The sequence below is a fragment of the Patagioenas fasciata genome, chromosome 2 (genome assembly GCF_037038585.1).
Source record: "Patagioenas fasciata isolate bPatFas1 chromosome 2, bPatFas1.hap1, whole genome shotgun sequence".
Classification (NCBI taxonomy): Eukaryota; Metazoa; Chordata; class Aves; order Columbiformes; family Columbidae; genus Patagioenas; species Patagioenas fasciata.
In genome coordinates this window covers 163,019,940-163,038,345 of record NC_092521.1, presented here as the reverse complement: position 1 = coordinate 163,038,345, position 18,406 = coordinate 163,019,940, and the positions used below count along the sequence as shown (strand labels likewise).

Sequence of the window (18,406 nt, the reverse complement as noted above, 5' to 3'; positions counted from 1 at the left end):
GAGCAGTGGCATAAACTGGCAATGACGCGTCTTGAACACATCAGTGCAAATAGACACTTGCCATCGGGCCGTTAAAAAGAAAATATGCATCAAACCTGGCTGAGGGTGTAAAATGGGGGAGCAACCCCACAAGCCAGCAAACATGAGCAACCCTGAACTTGCTGGCTCCTTCCCTCCCTCTCCCCTATTTTTCTCCCCCTAAATGAAAGCACATTGATTTTGCTGAGACAGGTGTTTCAGATACAGCTTGAAAACTAATTAAATCATATCTGCAGCTTGAAAAATAATTAATCCTTTATTCCCTATTATAATAGATAATTACAATGCATGATAGGAAATGACTTGTCAGGTTTTCTGTTTAAAATGCTCACACTGTATGGGAAATAAAATGGGGGAAGTGGTTACAGGTCCTTCCCAGTCTCCTGTAGCCCACCAGTTGAGGCTGCTTAAAGGGTTTTTTCTTTAGATGTAGCACAAACAAAAACCACAGTTACTGAAAATAGATTTGAGAATGACGGACAACGGTAGGTCAGATTTCTCAGGTCATTCTTGTTCATTTGAGTGTATGGTCAAGGGGCTACTGCCAGAATCCAGCCCTGACACAAACAAAAGGATGAGTAAAACATTTGTCACTAAAGTAACAAGCAAGGCAGGATTCAATGTGTGAGATGGGCAACAGAGCTGCTCCTAATTTCCTCTTACAGCACTTTTTCCTGTGCCAGAACACAAAGCAAATAAACCAGCACCACCAGAAGGTGAGCAAACACCCACGGCCACCCATCAGCAAAGGCACCGCAGGACCCACCTCCCCTCCCCAGATTTCTCTTAAATGCTCTGGCATCTTCATTCCCACTACGAGATAAACATGATCATGCTGAAAATTTCCATAACTTCTTTGCAACAAAATAAACTTTTCAGTCTTGCTCTGCCTTAAAAAAGAGTTGAACAGGTCCCAGTCCACAAGCTGAGGCGCCACCATAATTAAAAGGATTACGAGTTTTAAGGTATGGATGCACAGACTCTTAAGGATCCCAGCAGCACATGTGAAAGGTCTAGGAAAGCAGCAAATAAAAGCACCTCTTGCCAATATTACTCAAAGGTGCTCCCCAAGATCTGTAAATCCTTTGCAAAAATGTGGAAGGGTCCACAAAGCCACGTAGGATGAAACCCACCAGGTACCAAAAAACAAAGGCATACCTAGAGCCGAATAAAATGAGATGACTTGATTTGCACTCAACAGAAAGCCGCCTACAACAGAAACATCCTGGATGACCATTTTCTCAAAAAAACCTCCAAACTAATCCCAGTGTTTTTGTGTTCACTTTTGCCTTTTCCTTCACGACCTCAGTGCAGCTCCATGTTGTCATGCATTCCCATTTTGGGGAAGGCTAGATGAAAAATAAGGGCAAGCAATCCTGCCTATTGCTTCTTTTATTTTACACCTTTACAGTTTTGTTTGTCTTTTTTTTCTTTTAGAAACAGATTTTTCTAAAGCACCCGGAGTTAAGAAGCACTTTTCAAAACCACCCAGCTCTCCATTGGGTTCACATAGGGCCCCCTTCAAACCACTTCCACCTCCCCAAACTCCCCCGAGCAGCACTGAAAACCAACTGCTGCCATTTAAATGACCAGAAGTACAGACAAGGTTGTTTTCTTTCCAAGGAAACTCTTCCCCGTTCAGGAAAATCTCTAGAACTGTGTGGAGCTGGCAGCAAGGAGAAGGATGACACAAGCAATTAGCGCCATGGACAAACATCTTCATCACGTTCTGGTGCCAAATACACTCATCCTATAGTTCTTTAGCAAGATATCCTTAGGAGCAACCACCCAGAGATTGATCCAGGCCCTGTATACTGCATTAATTAAGTTAATTATAAACTGTTACCAGCAGAGGGACTAAAGAGTGCAAAAGAAAAGAGAACCTCGAAAGGGCCAGCTCCCCTCTTTGTGCCCAGGGTAGGTGTCATCCAGCCTGGTTTTCCTCTTTGCCCAAGTGGATCACCAAAATATCCCACATCCAACAGCAGTTTTAGACCGTATTTCATCATAGCAAAAAGCATTCCCCAGAGCCAACGCATCCAAACCAACTCCTCCACCTCTTCCCTCCCTCCTGAAGGAGCGCTCGCCCTACAAGCCACAGCTTTCCCAACCCAAAAAGATCAATAAATCACCCGATTTCACAACCGATGGTCTCCCGCCAACGGGATGAATATGTAAAGAGATTTGGGGAGGGGGAAGCGGAAAGAAAAGAGGGGAAATGGGTTTTAAATCAACACGATTAATTGCTTTGGTAATTGTTCCTATATTAGATTAGTAGACTCGGAGGCAATTAAGCATCTTTGACAAGAGGATGCCCCATGGCAAAGCTTACCCTGCTCCTCCTGCCTTTTAAGAGCTTGGAATGGGAGGCAGGAAAGTCCACTATTTTGGATTATTTTGTGATAAAAGAAGGAGATATTTCCAACGTTTGCACAACATGTTAAAATACTAATTTAGGGCTAATTATTTGCTTTTTTTACTTTCGTTTAGAAATGCGAATTTTAAGTAACAAAATGCTGTGTATGAATGAAGAACGTTACAGATAAATTAAACCTTCTGCCTTGTTTTGCCTATACTGATTTATTTTCTGATTTTCACCCCAACCCAAACTGATACTCTTCTATCAATATTTAAAGAAACTTATAATGGGGAAGATGTGTTTTTTCAAGCATTAAATCAACCGAGGATATCTAAACTGGTCTTTTATATACACCAGAGCCTTCACCTACTACTGACTTTGTTTTCATTGCTATTGTCAGCATCTCATGGACTTCTACACCTATGCAACAAATACACCCTCCAAAGCCACTGCAACATGCCTTTGGATATGGATTCAAAATACAATTGAGGTCATCTCCTAACTTTGATCACTTGAGCACAGCACTCCCTCCACTTTGCTATTACTTCATCTCCACCACAATCCTAAACCTGTTTTTCACCCAAACACTCACTTCCTACTCTTTCAGTAATTAAGGTTGCAATGGAACAGCCGGGCAGCACTTAATGCTGTTTTTATTAATGCTGTAATGAGTTGAGTTACAAGATATTGAACCATTTTCATGTTTTTGCAACAAGGCTAACAGTTCCCCCGCTGCTGTGGGGTTTCTGGTTCTCCAGATTCCTATTCAATGTATCTTTTAGATTCCAGCGCAACACAGGCATTTCTACAGAAGGCAGAGCCTGAAAGGGTTGCCAACTGAACTATATAATCTGGGCACAGAGATCATTCAAAACGAATTATATTATAGCCTTGGTTTGGGGGTTTTTTTGGTGTACAATTTGCCCAACCTTAAAGAGTCTCAATTTTCTATGATCACCAGTGGATACACTGAATATAAACACCTTTAAAAAGACACCTCTTCTCCTAAGCCTCTGAAAGAACCAGCAATATTTGCAAGACACTGGCCCAACATCTTCCTGCTCTGCTGACAGATACTCAGCGGCATCTCTTTGGTCAGTAGTAGCAACATTTTCTTTAAGGAAACTTTGAAGTGGTTTCAGGCAAGTTACAAGACATATTAAAAATGACACGCCATCTGCTTACCAATGTGATGTTTTGCATTGTGTAACTAAACCAATTTAACAACTGAAGTCTATTTGACATCTAATTAGTCTGTTTGGTAGCCTGATCACTTGTAGATGTTTTGGAGGGGATGAAGCACTCTAACAATCTTGATCTTTTTTTACAAAGAAAACAATTTAAAATAATTAGTCACAGAACTGTTTTTCCTTCCTAAATATTATTTTTCCTCATTTAGGAATCAAGGCATATGTTTCTCCCATGCTACCCTCTATTTCTGGTAAGATGTAAATCTAGCCATCGTTTTTTTTGAGTAACACAATCACAGAGCTTTACCAGAGCCCTGGAAAAAGGAGAGGAACATTCCCTGGGTTGCAGAGTCAAAGGCTCCATCATCAGTGCCCAACATCACATGGAGATTTGCCAGGTCATTTGTTTGCTTGCTTAAGTTAACAGTATTTCTCAGGAAATGCGTGGTCGCCTCAAGAGGGATTTATCCTGGCAGGATAGCACTAGGGTATAAAAGTGGTAGGTGAAACCCAAACAGAAATAAAACAACTCATACCAGAGTGTTTAAAATTCAAAGTCTAGACTTCAGCTTGCATACTGCTCCAGCTTCCTCACATGTGACACCAGTGAAAAGACGAGGACCGCTGATACCTACCACCATGCCACATCTTAAAATACCAAAGCAGGTCAAACTTAAAATCAGAAGTACCTGCTGGCACTAACTCACCACAGATGGGGATGTTCAGATTCACATATCCATTAGAAATGCCCAACAAGAAATAGGTAACAAGTGTCTTTAATAGAGACTGCCTGTACGGTACTCACACTAAGGAGAAATTACGGGTTTTCATTCATGAGCAGATGATGGAGAAAGAAATGCACACAACATCTCCAGAAGCATTTCAAACGTGTCTTGTAGAAATGTAAGAAGACAGTTTCCAGCACTGCAGACTCGCTGCATGCACCCACACACCAAAAGCAGACACATACCATAAGACCAGAGACAATATTTGATTCCAGCATCAGCCATAACCAACAACATGCAAAAGCACATGTTGCTCCATGCACCATTCCCCCTGAGAAAAAAAGACACAAGTGGTTTTAAACCATGACATTTACATCAGATACATTCACACCCTGATGGATCAATTGGGGAAGTTAATGATAAGGTCCAGAGCCCTTCCCAGGAGCAGCCACCTCCAGCATCCCACCTTTGTTTGGAGACAACCCTATCTCCAGCAGTCTCTGCCTGCAACCCACGCCTGCTGCAAGCCCTAGACCTATGAGATTTTTTGGAGACAACCCTTCTTCATGGAAAGGGTTGTCAAGCATTGGAACAGGCTGTCCAAGGAAGTGGTGGAGTCAGCACTCCCAGAGAGGTTTAAAAGCCGTTTAGATGAGGTTCTCAGGGACATGGTTTGGTGCTAGAGTTAGCTTAGGCTATGGTTGGACTTGATGGTCCTGAGGGTCTCTTCCAACTGAAATGGTTCTATGATCTCCTGCAGTCTCTGCCTACAACCCACACCTGCTGCAAGCCCTAGACCTACAAGATTTTGGAGCAATTTTGGATAGGGAGAGAAGACAAATGAGTAAAAACCACAATTAGGCAAGGGTAAGAGCTGGGAGGAGGGTCAGATCAGGTCAGTCCCAGAGGATGTTGTTCCTGGAACCACTGAAGTTACAGTTTGCAACCTTTATCAGCTCCCGCAATGAAATACGACCACTCTTCTGGCCGGTCTTGTTTTCCGAGTTTTATTTTCTATTGTTCTGTACTAAGCAACTGTCGACCCTTATCAGCACAGCCCTGTCCTGCTTGTTTTCCTGTTACCTTCCCTTGTATCACGTTGGTTTTTCAGCATTGCGTTTGGAAGGTGTGATGAGTTTGACAGCCTGATCTAATTACTGCCTTCCCAAAACAAGTAAGAAAGAAGAAGGGGGGGGCGGGGGGAAGACCATTTCAGTTAGTTAAACATGCCGCTACCCAAGAAAAGAGCTGGAAGGAGACAGGGGGGAATTTGCTAACTTTCACTCGGCAGCAGAGCAGAGCTGCTTTCAATGTGCCATATTGACTTACCGCTGCTGGAGGCACAATAAAGGCAGGGCCTGGAGTCAATGCGGGCTCCTGCAGCTCTGTGTAAACTCCGCTTAAAATGTATTTCAAGGAACTTGATCTATTGACATGGCAACTGTGAAAACTTGAGTCCATTTGAAATTTAAATAGCACTTCCACTCCTCTCTAAATGCCAGCCACGGGGTGGGCCCCACGGCCCGTTGTGTGGAAAATGCTTTCACTGGAAGACATCTCCCCCAACAGAATGCCTCCAGACACAACTGCTCTCCTCAAAAGCAGCCAGCACAACTGATTGGGACCCCTTTTTGATGCAAATTCATATTATTCTGTTGGGGAACAGCAGGTGTTCAGCCATGCTTCCCTTTAGAAAAATTAGGACCTTGCTTTCTTCCCCCTCCTTCTTGCACTTGGCTCCCAGTTGGCTTCAACTGCTCTCATCCTCAGTGCACACTTGGTGCCTCCTGGGCTGTGAAGTACAAACCAGCGCTATTCAGGAACAGGACAGTGTGCGCCACCGATCCATAAATATCACTTTTATTACACGTGACAAAAGCTATGTGGCTTTATGAGTCTTGCCAGCATGGTGAGGATGAGGCCATTGAGACTTAGAGTGGCACCACTTGACATTAAAATTCAGCAGAAGCATTTCACATCCAGCTTTGTTTGACATATGGAGCTGGACTACCACGAGCTTTACCAGTATCGATACCACCTAAGTGATTGCCTCTAACTTTATGAAACAGCCAGAAGGAAAAATATGGGTTGTTGTCAAATATCTCAAGGTCACTGTGGTCTATATAAGAGACATATGAAAGCTGCCTACCCATGCAGGGAGCACAAACATGCCCCAGGAAGGTCCCAATGGATGGTGCTGTTGGGGAATGCCATTCAGTGAAAAGATCTACAATAAAGTAGTATCCAAAAGTGTGAAACAGGACCCAGCTCTCACTGTGGTAGGAACTAGCTAAGAATACAGGGAAAGGTTCCCCCACTTCCTCTCTCTCTGTGCTGCCACCCCATCCTTTCCAATTTAATTTGAGAAGAAACAACAAAAGGGGAGAGCAGTAGAGATAAAACCAGAAATCCACAAGAAGACATACCAATAATGTGATTTTACACAAGCGTGATCTAAAATTCATAGGGTTTGGAAAGTTGAAACCCTCAGCCTTCAATGGAACTATATCTCCAGGACTCCCTAAATTACCTACCTGAGCAAATGAAAAGGCTCTTTCTCCTAGCATGTGTGAGTACAAACCCTCTGTAGGATCCCTGGAGTCTTAAAAGAATAATCTGGAGGAAAAAACACATCTTCATGGACCCGTTCAAGGAGCACAAGAAAGAGCAGCCAAGGACGCCCACAGAAAAGCCAGACAAATGGACAATTAAGGCTGGCATCGTCCAAGTGACGCAGCAAAGCACCACATCACCCCAGAGGGAGCCAGGAAGAATCTATAAAGATGAGGAAAAAGAGCTTAAAAAACCATCACGTGATACTGGGCATGGAGGAAACACTGGAAGGTGGGAGGAAAGTCTGGGGGATGCTCATGGAGGTGATGCAGCAGGGATGGCTGGAGTGTTGGTGGCTGGAGATGAGAGGCCAAGAGCAGAGACACAGATGAGTATACAGCATTTGCGCATCACCAATTTTTAAGAATCAAAATGAAAAAATAATAAAGAGGATGGAAGTTTATGTCTCACATGTCTTCTACTGAAGCCTCAACTCAAACCTGCTATCTGCGGTTGAAAGCACCTGTTGAAAAGTTACATGACCAACATTCCATCATTTCATCCACCCACATTTAAAATATTGTGAAGTTGTCACTTCAGTCCTCTTCAGTAAAAAAAAAAAAAAAAAAAAGGGAAGAGTGATAAACTGAAGTGATTTTATTTCAGTCCTTCAAAATAAAACTCTTGAAACTTGTGAGAACATTAGTCTAATTTAAGCCTCAGATTCCTAGTTTAAGACCCGTTTATTTAAGCATAATGTAAGAAAGACATCTGACGTTATAAAATTGCAAGACACTTTCAGTGAATTTACCATTTTTATTGCCACTAAGGACTCTATTATGCTGGACTCTTTATAAAATACAATCCGTTCCATTAAAAGTCTACCTGACTGGCTTACAGCAGCTGGATGATACGAAGAGGAATAGATAATAAAGAACTGAAAGGTGGCCTGAAAGTCTAATCTTTATTTATTGTCTTTTAAACAAGGATTTAATCAAAGAGAAGATTACTCAGTGGTTATAGATGCAATGCTTATATATATGTGTGTGTGTGCTTTATGACTTATATATTAATATATATACACACACTTCATATACATATAAAGGTTGCATGTGCCAAATCCAACCAAACATTTGAAAAAGCTCAAGCAGGTCCTGTTTGGAGCAGTTTGGTGTAGATAACGCAAACGGAGCCCACAGAACCAGAGACGAAGCACATGGACTGCGGAATTCACCTGCCGAGAGCTGATCACAGCACTGGCGCTAAAGCGACAACCCATGGTGACAGCAGAGATATTCTTTTTTCCTTTCTTCTCAGCCGTACAGTTACAAAGCAAAGGCAGGGATACGCTGATGCAAACTAACCAGTTTTAAACAATATCAGACTTTTAGCTCTTATTTTGCACCAATGGGTCAATGCCCAACTCTTCCACAGTTCTACTTGAAACCATATATTCTTCTTACAGTGGGAGAAGGCCCATCTCTGTAATGACACAGCACTTCTCAAGTGAGGAAAAAAAGGTAGAAAATTAAGTAAAAAAAAAAAAAGGTCATGTGAAGGGTTATGCTGTTAATATTCTTGAAGATGAATGAATATACAGCATTCCCAGTAACACCCTGGTCTTCCAGGGGGATGGTTTGTCCAGGAGCATGCATGGAAAGGATGCAGGAAGAAACTCAAACAGAGAAACCTGGGATTTAAATGAAATATTGAAACTAGAAGCACAAAAATGCGGTAAAAATACTTGTCTACAATCATTTCATATGCCTGTCTAAATATCCTTTAACAAATTAAAACTCTAAAAGACGCGCTGAATCAACGTCGACGTCAAAGCACAACGCTTGACATTTGTTTTCCAAAAAGTAGTTACTGGCAGCAGCTAAAATGCACCGTCACACCAGAATTACAGCCATATAATTCACTTTTTAGCTGCTCAGGAGCAGGGATAACAATAATGCGTTGGCCAGCCACACCACAGTTGACACTAAGAACATTCCCGACATCCGACGTTGTTTCATTCTGCTTTTGGCAGAAGTTTGGAGTTTCATTCTTGAAGTTGTATAATAGATACTTTTGATTTGTGATTGAATGGAAGATTATAATCAACCTTGGGACACTCATTCACTTATGGAATAAAGCCATGCAGTCCACTATAAATATTTATAATATTTTCCACATTTGTTAGTATAATTAAAGGGAATGAAATTCAATGCAACAGTTGGGGGAGGGAGGGAAGTAAAACCTGTTATTTACAGTGTCCTTTAAAATTAAATGTATAGACATTAATTGCTTATTATACACACTGTTATTCAACCAGCAACACACAGAAAACCGAGCCAAAGAGAAGAGCCTGCTGCTCAGAAACATCCTGCAATAATTTGTCCCAACCGGTCATTCAGACAAGAAAAGGCACAGGGCATCTTGTTCACTTCATTTGTGCCAGCAGTGAATAGAAGATGCTACCGCAGCAGCACGGTATCGTTTTACACACCGCAGCACCCGCGTGAATGACTGTGCAGTGTCAGATGCTACCAGCCCAATTTAGGAGTATTTTATACCGCTACATCCCAGGCAAGATAAATACAATCGGCCCCGTTATCACTATATATAAACCACCTACGAGTGCCTGGAAGGACTGCAAGGGCACGGAGTGGTTAGGAAAACGCTGTTCCAGCTCCATCCTTGCTGCTGCTCCTCTTGGAGAAAATAAAAATTAAAAACCACAACACATTACCTTGGTGCTAAATCTGCAAAGGCAAACAACCACCTCGCCACAAGCTGAGAAACGTGAAGTTTATAACGCGGTTCCCGAGGAAGAGCTCCCGTTTTCAAGAGGGTCAAATATTTTGGCTTAAAGGTTTTTAAAGCTCGTATTCGGCGAGGAGAAGGAGGATTTTATTCTGGTTCCGTCGCCTATTCATTCTTTCTTGAATAATACATGCTTCTGTTAAAAAGGGCAGCACGCTATTTTTAGACTATCCCATAACACTTAAGAAAGCATCAGCTACTTTGTTGGGTTTTTTTTTTAAAGCCTGGTACCGCAAAGGTTTTGGAATCTAGAAAAATGGGGCACAGGTAGGAGTTGGTCCCAGGTTGCTGGGAAGGGTTTGCAGGTTAGGTGAGAAAGCACTGAAAACGTGCCCGGTTTTCTTCGACTCTTCTCAAACCTGACATGTGCCGACAGAAAAGCAGGGAAACAAAGAAAGAAAACAAAAGCACTTAAGTGCTATTGCTTGGAAACCACTTTAATGAAAGGCACCGCAGAGTATGACAAGATACCTAACCTAACGCTGACAGGGAAAACAGGCAAACAAAATCCACACAGCCACTTTTACGTGCCCTCTGTGACAAAAATAGCTGGATAATAACCATTTTGCAGCTGAAGACATTTGCAGGATCCAACACCTCTCTGAATCTAAAGGCTGCTGCTGTACACAGAGCAAACTCTTCTGGAAGCATCAGCTTTGAGGCAGGAAGATCCTTCTTTACTGCCACTGTAAAGGACAAAGAGCTTATTGGAATTAAAGGATGTCTCAGTCCCTTCTCAATAAAACACTAGTTGTTCTTATTTGCTTTGTTACAAATAGGCTTAGATTTATTTCTTTTCCCTCTTTTCAATGTAGACGTGTGGTACAGAGATCTGTTTCTAAAGGATGCTGCCTCTGTACTTGTTTTTAGGGGATCCACAAGGAGAAGTCCCACCCGGCTCCCCAGTCTCCACCAGTTCAATACCCTGGGAAGCGGGGCAGGAGAGGACCACAGGTTCTCTCGTTTCCCTCAAGTTTAATTCCTTGGGGGGGAAAGGAAAGAAGAAAAAAAAAGGAGGTTCTCCTTTTGGCACTGAAACTGCTCCCCTGTCCAGGGATTTGATAAGCAATGCTGAGTTAGGCTGATAAAGCCCTGACACCAGCCACAAACACAGGGCAATCAGACACGAGGCTCTATGGCAGGATCACATCCAAAACAATACACGTGGAAAAGGTCAATGCTCCAACCTTTACTCATTAAGCCCTTCCTAGAGCCCAGCAGTTTACTTGCTGGACATAATGGCATCCCCCCCAAAGATGTGCCAGTGATACAAAAGCTTTAAAGCAGATTTCTGAACCCAAAAAATAAATGCCAAGTCAGATACAGCTACATATGCCAAGAGACTTTTTGCTCAAATAAACCCAAATACATTTTAAACCTGCTCTGTTGGATAACTGTGTTCATCCAGCACTCCAGACCTCCTCACTGCCTACCTGGATGTATTCTTGTACCGTTACAGGCAATGTCACTTGTTTCTTCCACACAAGAACAGTGAGAAGCTAAAAAGGATGATATATATCATCTTTAGAAAGCTCAATGACAAATGTGTAAACTGGAAAAACAACAAGAAGCCTAAAACTAGAACGACTGCTCTCTAACCCAATATTTAAAAAACAAACAAACCAACCAATCTGCTGTGCAGGCTGCTCAGGTCCCACAACCAAGCTGCCTTGAGATTTATATCCTAATACCACCTTTATTTTTTTTCAGGTCATACATTATTTTCAAAAGAAATCTGAGTTCAATGCACCCACCCTTTATAAAGCAGGAGGAGAAGCTTATTACCCTCTTCCAGCAAAAGCACCAAGTCACCTGGCCAAGGACTAACACTTTGGACCAGCAAAGCCCTATGACTGAGCATCACATCCTGATGCTGGAGCATTGGCAGCAGCTCTTCTAAGAGATCACACACATAAGTTGCACTTTCAGTTCTGAAAAGCATATTTTTCACTATTTTTGGTATCACCCAGTACACATCCCCTACTGTGCTCAGCCCAAACTGGGAGTCCAGCTAACCACCCTCACCATGACCCATAAAACTCATCCACGAGAGTGACGGCCAGGGACAAGGGCTGAGCTCCCTGAATTTTTCTGTATCCTCAGATCCCTCCTCCAACAGCAGCTGTTGCAGCACGGGGACAGGAATAGCCCCTTATTAATCACTCCTCATTTCGGAGACAACATATTCATCTGTCATGAGAAGCTACCCTGCCACTAAGAAAACAACATCATGACAATCTCCACCTGCTAAGGAGCAGGAAGATCTTTGCCCTCTCCCCCTTTTCAGGACTTTATATCCTCTTAAGAGCCACCACTGCTCCTCACCCCCCGGGAGACTTAGAGAGCTTCGGCAGGAATACACACAAAATCCTCATCAGCTGATCAAAAGCTTTGCTTCCTACCACCTTTTACATAACCAGCTAGGAGCATCCTAATTACCCGGCTAAACGTAATGAACTCAATTTGCCTTGACTTTGTGCACTTTCACTAGCACGCGAGGTATAAATCAAGGCACAGGGCAATGCGCTCCATCTCACTTGAGTAAAACTAGAGAGTTTGGGGATGTTGAAATGCTGGGTGAAACCACCCGCCAAGTCTACGATTGAAACATTAACCTAGATCAGGATCAGCAAAACCTGAGTATACCCAGAGGAAAGCCCCATTTACTGCTCTGGGTGGGGTTTTTCAGTGCTTTTCGCTCAGCCAGAGATGGAGAAGTAACAGAACAGCTGCAGCAGAGGAGTAGATGGATACTTTTCTTTCCCCCCCTCTTGGTCCAGTTCCCTATCACACTGTAAGTAATCTCTGCTCTCACCATCAAGAATGCTTGCAATGACTGCGGAATATAACCCAAATTTTCCCCGTTGAGTCCCTCTCTCCCAGCTTGGGTTAACATCTATATTAACACTTTATTTCCTAGCCACGTTTTTCAGCTTTGGGGTTTGTATTTTGTTTTTAATAGAACCTTGCTGTACTCCATATAAGCTTTGCACGTAACAAAGTAAACAGCACCACAATGCATTCCTCAACACTAGCTGAACTACTAAATAGCTGCCTGGAGTTTGAAGCTGAAGCAGCTGGGTGTTGGATTACAAACGCAAAACAAATGCCAAGGCATGGCCGTAATATGTGCAATACATTGATGACCTACTGCGCTTAAATCACTCCTCGGAAAGCACATCGGCCATTCAAAAATGCTTTTTTTTTTTTACACCTAAGAGAGAAGAGAAAGTAATTTGTGCTGGTAACGCAAATTTGAAAAATTCCAAGGCGAAATTTTGGCACGGATAAAAATTAACACTGGCAAGAGGGGGCAGGGGAAAAAATTCAGCATTGGCACGCTGGCAGAGACAGCATTTCACGCTTCTGAAACATTTCCAAAGGGTGATATCCCTCCCCATCGACACCAGGAGCGAGGCTCTTGCTCAGCACAGTCCGGCAGAGGATTTCCGAGCCTGATCGTGGCAACTTGAAGCCCCTCAGATCCTCCTTTTCCTGCCTACAGGAGAACAGTGCTTTTCAAAGCACGTGGAGTTCACAACCGAAAGTCCCAGCGAAATAGCTCACGTAACATTTTAAAGCAGCACATGAGCATAACGCAATCTCAAGTACACCCAGTAAAACTATTGATGGACTTCAATGATTGCTTTTTGGTTTCAGATGAGATACACAAGGTCTCTGACCCCCCTGCAGAGCAGGATGAAATGGGTGTTTTCATTCAAGCTACAACACAAGATAAAGCAGCTAAAGAGTAAAACTCCCCCCTGTTGTTTGGGGTTTTTTGAGCTTTGTTTATTTGGTTTGCTTTTGGTTTTTCAGCGGTTTGGGGTTTTTTTGTGGTTTTTCTGTGGGGTTTTGTTAGGTTGGTTGGTTTGTGTTTGGTTAGTTTTACCATAAGGTAAAAATTGGATGATAGTTACACCACTCTGAAATCATTGTAAAGGCAAAACCAGGAAGATCTCACCCACAGTTAAGCGAAGTCCTGGGATGTCACCTCATCATGTCACCATCAACACTGTGTCTCATCTCCAGCAAAATTCACAGCAGAAGAGGGAGGACACAATAGCTTATGTCCCTGCTAGAACAGACCTACTCAGCTGCAAAGGCACAGCTCCCCATTGCCTTGTCTTCCCCCAAATCAGAGTGTGGCCCAATTTAAAGCCATGTGTTGTTGGACCACAAGCAACATTTCAAAAGCTTGCGTTGGCGCTGCGAATTTTGCACCATACAGCTGCTACCCTGCAACAACAAATGACTTGCCAACGCTCCCAAGTATAACGCTTTTGCTAAAATACATCAAAATGGAAGCAAGTCTTTGGCCAGGGCAAACTGCAAGGACCTGGGGGAAGCGGTTCCTCCTGTAGCGCTTCAGAGGTTTTCTGTAAAAATAGTGACAGAGGGTCTAACATCCACCTTCTCTTCTGTTTTTAAAAACTACATTCAGTGCAAAGCAGGAACATCTCAATCTGCAAAGAGCAATTCAAGTTGTTTTAAGGGAGTCAAAACTTCTTCAGTATCTCAGCAGCAGATGGGACCTAACCTGCAGCATCTCACCAGTTCTCTCAACCTCTTCGTCAACTGGTTGGAAACAGCTGCCCACTCTTGAATGCAAGGTTTTCAAGTGTTTAGGGTTTTTTCCTTTAGGAGGTTGATAAAAAGGTCCCTCTTGCATTCAAATATCCTTGTCAGCAGGGCATTAAAGTCAGATTCATTCAAAAACTAATGGTAGTTTACCCTAGCCAGTGGTGATAAGGCTGCTTCTGGACTTGGCTGCTCCTGGACTTGGCTGTTCCTGCATAGCCATGATGGAGTAAATGGCTCTGGCTGACCTGGCCATATACCTGAGAGTGGAAAACAAGCAGGTGCAGCAAGAAAACAAAATTTCCATCTGTGTGCACTTGATTGAAAACCCTATGGATTAAGAGGTGCCCCGAACTAGAAAGGGGAAAGAAACGCTAAAGAAGGGAATCAAAAAGGACACATGCTTTACAAACAAGAAGTACAGCAGCAGCAGGCTGAAGAATTTGGCTCTCTCCATTTTGCTTGATGGTAATACTCCTCCCCATGAAAGAAAGGACGTGATGCTGGGAGAATATTTTACTATGCATGCAAAAGAAAAATAACTCAAAAGCCACTGGGGCTGCTCTGTGCTTGGTCCCCACCCAGCCCACTGTGCCTGCCTTGGCTGCTCAGGCAGGGAAAGAGCTCATGAGCCTTCGTGCACAACAACAGCCCTAAATTAAAGAGTTAGGATATATTATTGGAAAGGCAGAAATTTTCCAAAAAACTGAACTGGGCCCAAGAGCGTTAGACTGAGGCAGACGTGAAAAGACTGAATTACAGAATGATTTGGGCTGGAAATGGCCTCTGGAGATCATCCAGTCCAACCCACCTGCTAAAGCAGGGTCACCAGAGCAGATCACACAGGAAGGTGTCCAGGTGGGTTTGAATGTCTCCAGAGAAGGAGACTCCACAACCTCTCTGGGCAGCCTCGGCCAGGCTCTGGCACCTCAAAGGAAAGAAGTCTCTCCTCATATTCAGATGGAACCTCCTGTGTTTCAGTCTGTGTCTGTTGCCCCTCATCCTGTCTGTCCTTGAGCACCACTGAGAAGAGTCTGGTCCATCCTTTTGACACCCACCCTTGAGATATTTAAAAGCATACATAAGGTCCCCTCTCAGCCTTCTCTTCTCCAGGCTGAACAGATCCAGCTCTCTCAGCCTTTCCTCATAAGATCCCAGTCTGGATGAAGATCAGTGTGGGTCTACTCAGCCTCAACAGACCCCTCCTGCTCCCCCCTGGATGCTCTGCTGAGTTACATCAGTTACTGCAAACTCTTCCTTTACTCCTTCTGCTACTGGGCCACCCATTGAGCACAGCAGAAGAGTCAGCTCATGAAGAGGGGAGGAAAGGCAAGGGACACTCTGCTACAGGAGGAAAAAAGCTTCCTCCACTCTGTCCCCTCAGACATGCTGTTGTCTCAGGTCACCAACCCAATGGAGGGAGGGAAACCAGCTACCATGAAGGAAACAACTGCCCTTTCATGCCACAGACTTACAGCCCTCTCCTACTGCTGAGACAGCTCAAATTTTAATTAAAACGTGCAGGATTGTGCTTGTAGCAGAATAAAGACGGGTTTTAAAAAATCACTATGGACTATGGCAAAATATAATTTAGTTTTTGGGGTCCAGTATGTATGAAACCCTGGTTAGTTTTGCCAACACCTGGTCCACAACCTGCACAGTATTTCCAGAAGTGCTTCCAGTCCAATCTACTCAATTTAGCTAGAATAATTCACTTGTTTCATAACGGCAGCTGGAGAGGTTTGTAGCACTGCTGCATTTAAAGAGCAGAAAAAGTCTGGATGATTTTTAGGAATGCAAACAAAACAAAATAATAGATGCAAGACTTGGTTGAGCTGTGATTTTGAATTAGAGGGCACTCTCAACCATGATCCTGCCAGAACAACAGCAGCATTTCTGTGCAGGAATTTTCAACCAACGCAAAGCAATTTTCAAGTAAATAAGTCCTGAACAGCTCTCTGAAATATACACTACCACCTGAAAATGAGGGCTCTGGGAGAGCCATCACCTGCACCCTCTAAGTGGGTGGAAGCCAGTGACCCTTGCTTTCCTGGGATGGCTCCACTGAGGGTCCCCAGGTGACCCTCACCTTCCTGCTGCACCCCATATCCCACCAACTGCACGTCCTCATCACACCTTGGCCCATCCCGATGTCCACCTGGGTTGGGATGGCTGTTTGAACGTCCCCAAGGCCACGGCGTTTGTCCACCTGCTCCTGCGGTGGCCGGGCTAGGCCTCGCCTTGGAGAGCAGCTCCCATTCCACAGCCTGGCCGGTGGCCCGTAGACCACACGGAGCCAAGGTCCGGATTACAGTACGTTTTAAAGGGCACCCAGCAGGGTATCATGGAAACAAGTGCTGGGCCAAGGAAAATCAGGAATGTTGGACGGGGTGCAACTGTAGAAGGGGACGTTGGCAGAAAGCGTAATGGCAGAGCGCCCGGTTCGCTCGTGGCGCTGGTGCTGCCCTCTGTATGTCCTCACGGCATGGGGACCATCAGATCTTCTGGCTCTTCCTACTCTTTGGTCGCACCCAGTGGAGAGCCGGAGGAGAAATGCAACCCCAGCCAAGCAAGATACAGATGGGATGGGTGAGCAGCCACCTCACAAGCCAGCTGCTAGATGTTGGGAGAGAGGGGACAAACAGAACAGAAAAGGTGCTGCTGTTCCTCATGGAGACATCACACATGTCAATGAAAAGTGACAAAACCACAAACTTTTTAGACACTTCTATTCCTAATGACAGGCTTTTCATTGCCTTGAACTTCTCAGCAGCAGCTGCACCTGTTCTGCCAGTCCAAGTCCCAGGAGCTGGAATAAGTGCTGGGCACAAAACGGCCCTGAGGAAGGACCCCTTGTATCTGCTGTGTGCCAATGGCATGCCCCAAAATGTATAGCCACTTAAAGCTGGATGGCAGGCTCGAGAAACCCTCAACCTGACACGAGGTCAACAGAAAGCATCACTGCCTCAAAGCTACTGCCGTTTCACAAAGACCAAAACAAAGCAAACAGAGCAGCAGTCTAAATTTCCTATCCATGTTTATAAGCTGCAGACCACAATTAAAACAAAAACACTGCAGCAGGGAGAGGTGCTTCATTTCCTGTAACCTCTAGATGGATGCTTCCTAAGGGAAGAGATTGAATCCACCAGGGAGCAGAGAGGCTACAGCGATAACTGTTTCGTCTTCAAAGCATGCTGTGAACCTTCAGCTTCTCCAAGAAGGAGAGCTAAAGAGACAGCAAGAATTTATTTGGCCCACTTACAAGTAGGGAATGTCCACCACCTAAGTAGAGGGATATATAAAGGAGGCTTTAATTTTACAGAATTAATGCACATGTTTAATTAGGTATACAACAGCTTCTCAACATGCTTCAAGTGAGGCACGTAAGCACGTCAAGGATTCAAGCAGACTTAGGTGGTCAGTGGAAGAAAAGCCTTTACCGCAGAATAAAGATCTTGTTTTACAAAGCTTTAATTCACCTTCGAGATGAATACATCTTAAGGGGCCAGAGCAACTCAGAACTAGCCCCATCATTTCCATACCAAACCTCCCCCTTTTCAAATAAGCAAAATGTCAGATGGCATCAGGTCATCCTCAAATAGGATTTCTCCTTCCCTGCCTTGACTACTAGCCACTTACCCAGCTTACCTTGAAGGACATGTGGTACGGATCAACTGAGGTGAAGCCTGAAAGGACAGAGGTTACGTTATTCCCTTCACAGACAGAAGGTTTGCACACGCACACGGCAACCTTTGTGTTTTGCAGAAAAGATGATTTCTTACTTGAAAAAGAGGGTTTGTATCAGACACCATGACTGCTCAAGGAGAGGTTGCACCGTGCTCTGGCAGGCAAGAAACAAGACATCGCTGCTGGGTTCTGGAGCAATATCCCCATTAAAGAAACTCTCCCCGACTGGTTTTTGTCCTTCCTTGGCCAGCTCAAGCTCATAATTTGCAAAGTTTGTACTTCGATTGACAAATGAGTGGAATTAGTTCATCAGTCACTTCCAGAAAGCCCATCTCTGGCACTAAAATCTGATCTTTGTTATGCTCAGTATCAGCCCCAGCTTCCAGCCCTGGCTAAACGCCCCCACAGCTTATGACAGGAGTAAGCCCCACATCTTCACGGAGATGGAAATAGTAAGAAAACTT

At 44.0% G+C, this 18,406-nt stretch overlaps 1 protein-coding gene across 1 annotated transcript in view; it reads right to left on the bottom strand.

Moving 5' to 3' along the window:
- Positions 1-18,406, bottom strand: part of ACVR2B (activin A receptor type 2B) — a 110,152-nt gene that overhangs the window by 72,674 nt on the left and 19,072 nt on the right. The gene's annotated exons all lie outside the window — the stretch shown is intronic.